The 8,901-nt window shown below is 41.4% G+C and overlaps 1 long non-coding RNA gene across 1 annotated transcript; it reads right to left on the bottom strand.

Annotated features, from left to right (window-relative positions):
• Positions 1-230: 230 nt before the first annotated feature.
• On the bottom strand, positions 231-4,475 carry LOC119739519. The gene is made up of 2 exons (XR_005272588.1): positions 4,109-4,475; positions 231-2,312 (listed from the first exon to the last, which is right to left on the bottom strand). It is a non-coding gene; the product is annotated as an uncharacterized LOC119739519 (long non-coding RNA).
• Positions 4,476-8,901: the final 4,426 nt, after the last annotated feature.

Genomic DNA, 8,901 nt, shown 5'->3' with positions numbered 1-8,901 from the left:
TTCCATATCTATGTTTTATAATCAGTCACGTGCGCAATAATGAATGTTCAGCACTGAGTGCTGAGCCTTTTTTTTTTTTTTTTAAAGAATATATTGCTCGATGAATGTAATTTAAACATATGCGCTACGTGCTGTGATCAAGCATCACTAATTAGATATGCAACGCAATGATACCCCCACATGCACGACTACCGGCATCCATCACATTCTGAGTGATGACTACAGTCATCTATGAAGCACTCTCCCATTTTTCAGTCTTATTTATTCTTAACGTCTGCGAAATCTCAAATAGAAAATGTTCACCTAAACTGCTTCTTCAAAAAGTACAATTAAAATGGTGGATGAGACATTGTGTTGAATGGTCACCATTGGAGACGACCCGACATAATGTCACACTTCTACCGCACATTGTGCAACAGCACTCTACAATGCAACCATGGCTATTGATCACTGATGTCTTGGGCCAAGACTTCCCTTTAACTTGCAAGCGAAGAAACCCCATGGCCATGAGACTAGTAATGTATCATTAAAAAATCAGTAATGATGAACCATGGAGCAAGGAACAGAAGGAGTTAGAACTCTTGGGCACTTTACATTTTGACCATTAACACTCCAATCCCTCAGGATGTCCATAGCTAAAAAAAACTGTGACCCCAAGCCTGGACCATTCATTGCATGAATGCAAGTGGCCTTTGAACACGATGATCATCACCACCTTTTAGCTGGTAACCAACAACCTCCCTCGTCATGTCACATCGTTGCTCTCTTTTTTTAAATTTTTTTTTATAGGTTTTAACAACTGTTCGGTTGTTAGACGTGAGTTATGAAATCAAGTAATCAATGTGCGTTTTATTGGACCTTGAAAGCGCTATCTGTTTCTGTTATTTGAAGATAAATTGAATATTTTTTCCGAAAAGTTATCATGTCTTTCGAAAATTTTTATTGGCAATATATCATTTATGAAATGACAATTTGGGAAATTTCCGACGGTTTCCAACGGACGGTATAGAGTATAAGTATTTTGTTCAGTTATGTTGACCACATTATGAGCCAGTATTAGCCAACTCCGAACATACGCTTTCAAAATCATTCATTTACGGCAATGTATGACAACTGCGCCGGCATTACCATGGTGCTATCCACAAAGCCTAACTCCTTCTTCTAGCATTAGTGGGCACGGATATCAATAGGGTAGAAAAGCAACTGAATAAGCTGGCTGCCAGGTGCTTTCTGTTGTTGCTTTCGAGGGAGGTGACGATCATATACCACTTTGAAGTAGGGGAGTTCTATCTCCTTCTGTTCCTTGCTCCATGGATGAACACACATACAAGTTTACAATTGGGAAAAACGTAATAATAAAAAAACAAAATCACCTTAATTGTTAGACAATATATAAGAATAATCACTGTTAAATGCACTTTTTGATTTATTAATTGGGAACTCGCTCCATACAGCTTTGCAGAATTTTCGCTGTTATTCACTTGAAGCAACTGCTTGTGGAAAACAACCGGTGACCTCATGCCTTGTTAAAAGAGAAATTCTTGAGTAGGTTTTAGCGCACCTCTGGCAACCGTACTTTTTCACCTCAGAATGTGTTTGAAGGTGTGCACGAAGATTTGAACGATCAGCAAAAGAACGTCGACAATGTGCACACGAAAATGGCCTCTCTCCTGTGTGCGTGCGGATATGGCCCTGCAGTAACCAAGGTCGTGAAAAACTTTTGCCACAGTACTTGCATTTGCAAGGCAATGTATGAGTGCGAATGTGCATCTTCAGGGCCCCTAGAGACATATACTGTTTATCACAATGTTTGCAGCTAAAACAGTTCCTGCCAGAGACCGATTGACTGTGGAATTGTCTGTGTTTCATTAGGCCCCCAGAGGTAACAAACAGTTTCATACATTCAGGACATTTAAATTTGGAAATGCCACATAAACGCAAGTTGTTGTCATTGGGTGTACGGTTCAGACTACTGTCTATTTTAGATCCTGTTGTACTCTGAGTTAGAATACTTGCTTGCCCGGTGAACGCCATGGAAGTTACATCAAAAACATTTGTGGATGAAAACCTTGGTAGTGGCACATAACTGACTTGTGGATACCCACTTTTGCTGTTATCTTGACATTGTCGATCCAGTAGTATTCGGTTTCCGCTGCAACACATTTTATTTTGCTGAGGTTTGGAATAGAGGATGCTGTTTTGCCAGTAGTGTACTTGTTGAATCTCATTGTGTACCCCTAATGACTGAAGACAGGGGAAATAATTGGACTCCACAGATAGAGGTGTGACCTTGGCATCGTGGAGATTAAATGCTGTAGCGGAAACAAAATAAATAAATGAAAATTGAAGATTAAGAAGGGGGAGAAATGAAGAAAAATAAAAGTTAAATTTGACTAGTAACTACTGGAACAAAAACAGACAGTGTGGATTATGTGCCCTAGCTGGCCTCGACCGCATAATTTCGTCCCCACACAATCTTCTCTCTTATTAATGTTAAAGAGTGAAAACAACCCAAACAGAGTTGTCCGCCATAATGGCTCTTTAAAAGAATGGTTGTTTCACTCTTTAAGAGTGAAGCTTTTATCTTTTAGTCTGGTTTTGACAATGGCCCATAGTAAAAAAAAGCTCCAAAAGAGTGAAAGTTCCTTCTGGCTGACAACTCTTTTTAAGTGGTTTTTCACTCTTTTACATTCCGCCCAAGCATGAGTGGTCCCAATTAATAACTTGAGACCATGCCAGGAACTGGGCAATGAGGCATCCCCATTTGTTGTTTAAATATTGGATTTTGTATTATTAATTCAACCTACCCCTTTGTTGGATGTCAAAGGTATAGGCCTAAATGGTATTCTGGATCTCTCACCAACTGCATTTCAAATGTTTCCTTTTACAGGCATTGTGCTCATGACCCGCTAAAATTTTGACCCTGCCCAAAGTGTTATTATATAGATATGTCCCCACACAACATTCTCTCATATTTATTTGGCATTCATTATACCAAAGACAGTTTACCCATACCTATTGGTCGAGGGCTTGTCACGTGGCTGCCTTAAATGGTTTATGAAACACCAGTGGCTGGTTTTAAACATTTTCCGGTGTCATATGAAATTTTGATTACTGACTATCTGGTCCCTTTTACCCTTTTGTTGGTTGAACGTTCACAATCTTCGCTTTATAATGCACAACACTATCCATGATTCCATATATTAAGTCATATATTGTATAGTCCTTAAATCATTTGGAAAATCTCTGCGCCAATCTCCCCATAAGGAGATTATTTTTTGGTATTAGGCCCTACTCGCGAGAGGCACATACCATAAGTAAAAGTAAGTAGACATGAAGTGAAATTGAAACAACATAAAGTAAAATCATAATAAAGTAAACAAAATCGTTGGAAATTTATAATTTTGACTTGTTTAGACTTTCTGACTTTTAAATATTTATGAATTGGACTATATATGTGTGATTGGACACTGGACAGTGTTAAATAAGAACCGGTATATTTAAATAAGAACCTGATATTATTTATCAGCCTGGTCGCTGATAATGTGGGCCAGTTTGCCAATAATGGCCTGAGCCGAATCAGTGTCCAGGCCCCAAGCTGCCCAAGGACATATTTATTCCCTTAAAGAGGTTGTGGAATGCACGAAGACATTTCCGTTATTTTTCGGGTATATGTAGCCTAAGGTGTGATGAAATAAAAACGACTATTGTGTCTGTCATGAAATGAGTACAAAAGGTACTTTTGAGAGCTGTTTTTCAGGTCCTGTTTCGACCCGAACGTGCAATTTGTAAAAAAGTCGTCGTTGGGGGCAGCAAACAAAACATAGTAAATCGTGACGTAATAAACAGGACTACGCTGCATCTGGAGTCCTGTTTATTACGTCACAATTTACTATGTTTTGTTTGCTGCCCCCAACGACGACTTTTACACAAATTGCACATTCGGGTCGAAACAGGACCTGAAAAACAGCTCTCAAAAGTACCTTTTGTACTAATTTCATGACAGACACAATAGTCGTTTTTATTTCATCACTACATATGCCGAAAAATGAAGGAAATGTCTTCGAGCATTCCTAACCTCTTTAAAAGTAGATGCTGCTTCGTATACCATTTGTGAGAGCTCCATAGTGAAGAATAGACATAATACGCAGACAATGACAGCTCCCATTGCAAAAGTCTGGTTTCTAGACCTAACATTTCTAACTATTCTGAGAAATCTGTGGTCATAGCTGCCGCGTACGGCTAAAATTAAACACGACCAAAGCAGGTTGGTTCCTTGGCCTCCTCTCCATGTCTGTAATGATCAGATGAATCGGACTGAATAAAAAGCACACTTGAGATGTTTCAGCTAGCTAAGAATAGTGTATTGTGTCTAACAAGATGGCTGCCTACATGCACTCAAAACTCACATGGTTATGTGCTCTAGACAATAGAGGGCGCTATGTGGTTAAAGGGAATATACAACATTTGCAAACATCGAAAAATAAAACTACAAAGTTTTTACGAAATACCTTACTAGGATGTTGGTACATGACAGTCTCATGCATCTTGTAAAATTATGGCACCTGGTGTGAAGTCTTTTTCAAGAAAATGGTATTTTTGTATACATTTCCAATGCTGGTCGGCCGTCCAGCGTTGGAAAAACCTAACTATTTTTCAACTACTGCTCCAAATTTACCATTTTTTCAGTCCAAATTTTGTTTGCTATTGGTTACATGTTTATGAACGGGTGCAGGCCAGCTAGACTGGTTCCCTTGCCTTACAATTTTCCATCATCTATAAATTGATCCATTTTATCTTTTGTGGAGTCAGGGAACCAGACTACTTGAACATTTCTGTTTTTCTTGGTTTTTCCAACCTTTTCGAATACAAAACTTCAAAAATGTCAGTGTAACAATATTTGATCTATTGTACTAACCCCTCAAATAGTTCATTTCTGAAAATTACAACAAAAGCCAATGATGTACATTCCCTTTAAATCATGAATGCACACATTCATTACATCTCCCCTTTTAAGCCAAACACTTATCCACTTGATAAAGGAGATCAACTAAAGCTGGTTCAGAGTACAACTTTAAAACAAGTTCCTAATCCTCAACATTTTACTGACATGTAACTAAACTTCCAAATGTCCACTTTTTGTTTGTTTTAGATTTTTATTTAGAAAAGGTTTTTTTTTAACTGTTGTCTCTCTTTTTTTTTTTTTTTTAAGCAATTATGGAAATTGAAAGCGATTGCCATATGAAACAAACAAATTTGCCTGGAAAAAAAAAAAAAAATTACAAATTTTAACACATCAATCTCTGCTTAGATTTTTTTGCATACACATTTTTAAAAAATGGCAATTGAAATGAGATTGCCTAAATGAAACCAAAAGAATTGCCCGAAAAAGAAAAAAAGAAACAATATTTTTTTAGCTGTTTCGGTGCACACACCGAAACAGCTCTTGTTTTCGTTAAGATTTTTTTTTTCTTTTTTTTTCTTTTCCTTTTTCAGACTTTTTCTCCATAGGTTTTGTACATGTTTCTTCCACCAGTCCACTTTGGCACTTTTTCAAATCCGATCGACTTAAGACTTGGTACATACATGTACTTACATGTAGACTACCACCCACAGATGGTCCTAAAAGAAATTCGTGATCGTGACGTCATCAGGTGTCAGATTATGTCATATTAAAGATGCAATTTTTCCCATAGGGTTTTTACACGTTTTAATTAAAACACCTCACTTTGGGCACTTTCGTACATCTGATCCACTTCAGACTTAATACATACTTAAATCACCACCCACAGATGGTCCTAGAAGAACTTCGCAATCGTGATGTCATCAGGTGTCAGGTTACGTCATATTAAAGATGCATTTTTCCCCATAGGGTTTGTACACGTTTTAAAACACCTCACTTTGGGCACTTTCGTAAATCTGATCGACTTCAGACCTGGTACCATACTTAGATCACCACCCACAGATGGTCCAAGAAGAAAGTCGTGATAGTAACGTCATCAGGTGTTGGGTTACGTCACATTAAAGATACATTTTTCCCCATAGGGTTTGTACACGTTTTAAAACACTCTACTTTGGCACTTTCGTAAATCCGATCAACGTTAGACTTGGTACACATTTAGACTATCACCCACAGATGGTCCTAGAAGAAATTCGTGATCGTGACATCATTAGGTGTCAGGACACTTCAGATTACAGATGCATTTTTTCCCCTTAGGTTTTGTATATGTTTTTCTTCAAACGTTACACTTTGGCACTTTCATACCGGGGTACGGTACATGTACGTCTGATTGACGTACTTTACACTTGGCAGACACTTAGACCAGCAGCCGAAGATAGTTTCGATGATTTTTGTAACGATGACGTCATCATATTTGTCACGTGATATCATAGTACATGTGCATTTTTCAAGTCGCTATAACTTCTGAAGTACAAGTCCGATTGGGTTGAGACTTGGTATGCACATACATGTACACAGGGATTAGTTTGAAAATTTAAGTGAAGTCATCATGACGTCATCACATGTATTGTGATGTCACATTGAAAGGGTTATTTTTCTAAGGCCTATATCTACAGAACCATAGGTCTGATTGGACTGTAACTTCATAGGTACCAATGCCGAGATGTGCAGGGGTGTGATCGGACAAAAATGAAAAATCCACGAACTTCGGTTGACATGTATGTACATGTACAGTATGTATTATTGTACATGTACAGTATGTATTATTGTACACGTACATGTATTATTGTACATGTACTTGTATAGATGTACATGTACATGTATACATATACATGCACATATGTCCATATATAGGGCATGTACATTTTATGTTTGGGGGTGTAGGGGTGATCTGGATGGATAGCACCTTTGGCAATGAGCAGCCGCCCTATGTTTATGGGGGCTCTAACCTCTGGTTCCACTAGTTCACCCTAGCTCATGTATGGCTCCACGGAATTGCTTGACAGCAGTGGCCACACCCTGGCTCCTGACCTCGGCTGGTCAGCCAAACTACATGAGTGAACCTGCATGGTGGACTCCTGCAGGTGAGGGACTTTCCCCTCCAGTACACATGTCAGCTTGACCATCAAGCGGAGGAACTCACTTCTGAGTCAACGGTTGTTGGTCATCAGGCGTATAGTACGTCACTGCGGGGCAACCTTTCTTCATCCCAGCCGTCACGCTATGCGTTCCGCTGGCCCAGATGAATGCAAGGTCCAGAGGAGAGTGTCTGTCCTGGGCAAGCATTCACTCCCAATCAACGTTTGCCTCGGCGCTCGGCGTCCAACAATCATGACTGTACGACTTGATCAGAATAAGCGTCCGGCCAGTCGGGGGCCACCCTTTTTGGGGACTTCCGTTGCCCGGCAAGGACTGCGTTCCAGGCAGGCGCGTCCGGGTCGTCATCCTGCTACTGCCTCTCTCGTGTTAGCTTGTTGGAATGTTCGCTCCTTGACTATACACACTCATCGCCAATCTTCTTCACCAAGAAAGTCTGCGATAATTGATCTTGAACTTACTCGCTTGGGCATAAATGTGTGTGCTCTCGGCGAGACCTGACTTACCAGTAGTGGCTCAGTCCGCGAGGCTAGCTTCTCATTCTTTTGGTCCGGTCACCCCGACACTGCAAGACCTATGCATGGAGTTGGCCTGGCAATTCAGAACTCGCTTCCCCCATGTATCGAACAAACTGTCTCCCACTCACCCCGTCTCATGTCCATGCGAATTAGCCTTAGGAGTGGTCTGGTCACTGTCATCTCGGCATACGCTCCTACTCTGATGGCTACTTCTGAGGAGAAGGATGAATTCTACCAACTCCTCGACAATACTTTGCTCAGCATTCCAGCTGGGGATAACATTGTGCTTGCCGGAGACTTCAATGCACGCAGCGGATCTGATTACAGGTCATGGAGTGGTGTAATTGGCCCCCACGGTGTGGGCAAAATGAATGACAACGGGCAGCGCCTTCTCGAGTGCTGTGCTGACCACGATTTGTGTCTCACCAGCACTTTTTTCGCAGGCTCTCCTTGCTCCAAGGCCACCTGGATGCATCCACGCTCACACCGATGGCACCAACTCGACCACATTATCATCAGGAAACGACAGCTGTGCGGTGTCAAACAATGTCGTAGCATGCACTCAGCAGACTGTAACACTGACCATGCCCTTGTCCGTAGCAAGCTCAGAATGCATCCCAAACAATTTCACACAGCTCAGCCGAAGCCAATCCCTGCAGTTAACACCTCTGCTACCCTTGACATCAACCGCGTCACTAAGTTTCGTGAGCTCCTTACCGATCGTTTTGGCTCATCTCCCACGCCTGAGAAGTCTGGTCCCGCATGGTCTAGATTCAAGTCTTCAGTCACGGACTGCGCTCCTACCGCCTTTGGTCGACGTACTCGATCACAACCCGACTGGTTCCGTGATAGTGCTGACATCCTGCTCCCGGCTATAGAGGCCAAACAAACTGCCAGAATCAAAGCCACCGTAATTCGTACCCGCTCTTCGGCGTCTGTGCTCCGTGCTGCAAAGAGTAACGTTCAACGCCTTGTCCGTACCGCCCTCTGCCGTTACTGGTCTGGTCTCAGTGCCTGCATCCAACACTGCGCTGACTCTGGGGATCTTCGTGGCCTGTACAATGGTATTAAAGAGGCCATCGGTCCTACCCCAAAGAAGAGTGCTCCACTGCTGTCAGCTTCTGGCATAGCTATTACTGATCCATCAGCACAGCTTGACCGCTGGGCAGAGCACTACAGCTCTCTCTTCGCTAGCGATGTAGAAGTGTGCTCCGATGCATTAGCCTTTCTGCCACAACTTTCCGTCCTGCATGAGCTTGACTGTGCCATCACCTTGTTTGGAGTAAAACGTGCAATCAGTGGTCTTAAAAACAACAAGTTCCCTGG

This window comes from Patiria miniata, unplaced genomic scaffold (genome assembly GCF_015706575.1).
Source record: "Patiria miniata isolate m_02_andy unplaced genomic scaffold, ASM1570657v1 HiC_scaffold_30, whole genome shotgun sequence".
In the NCBI taxonomy this organism is placed as follows: domain Eukaryota; kingdom Metazoa; phylum Echinodermata; class Asteroidea; order Valvatida; family Asterinidae; genus Patiria; species Patiria miniata.
The sequence above is the reverse complement of the archived record's forward strand: the minus strand, read 5'-3'. Positions and strand labels throughout refer to the sequence as shown.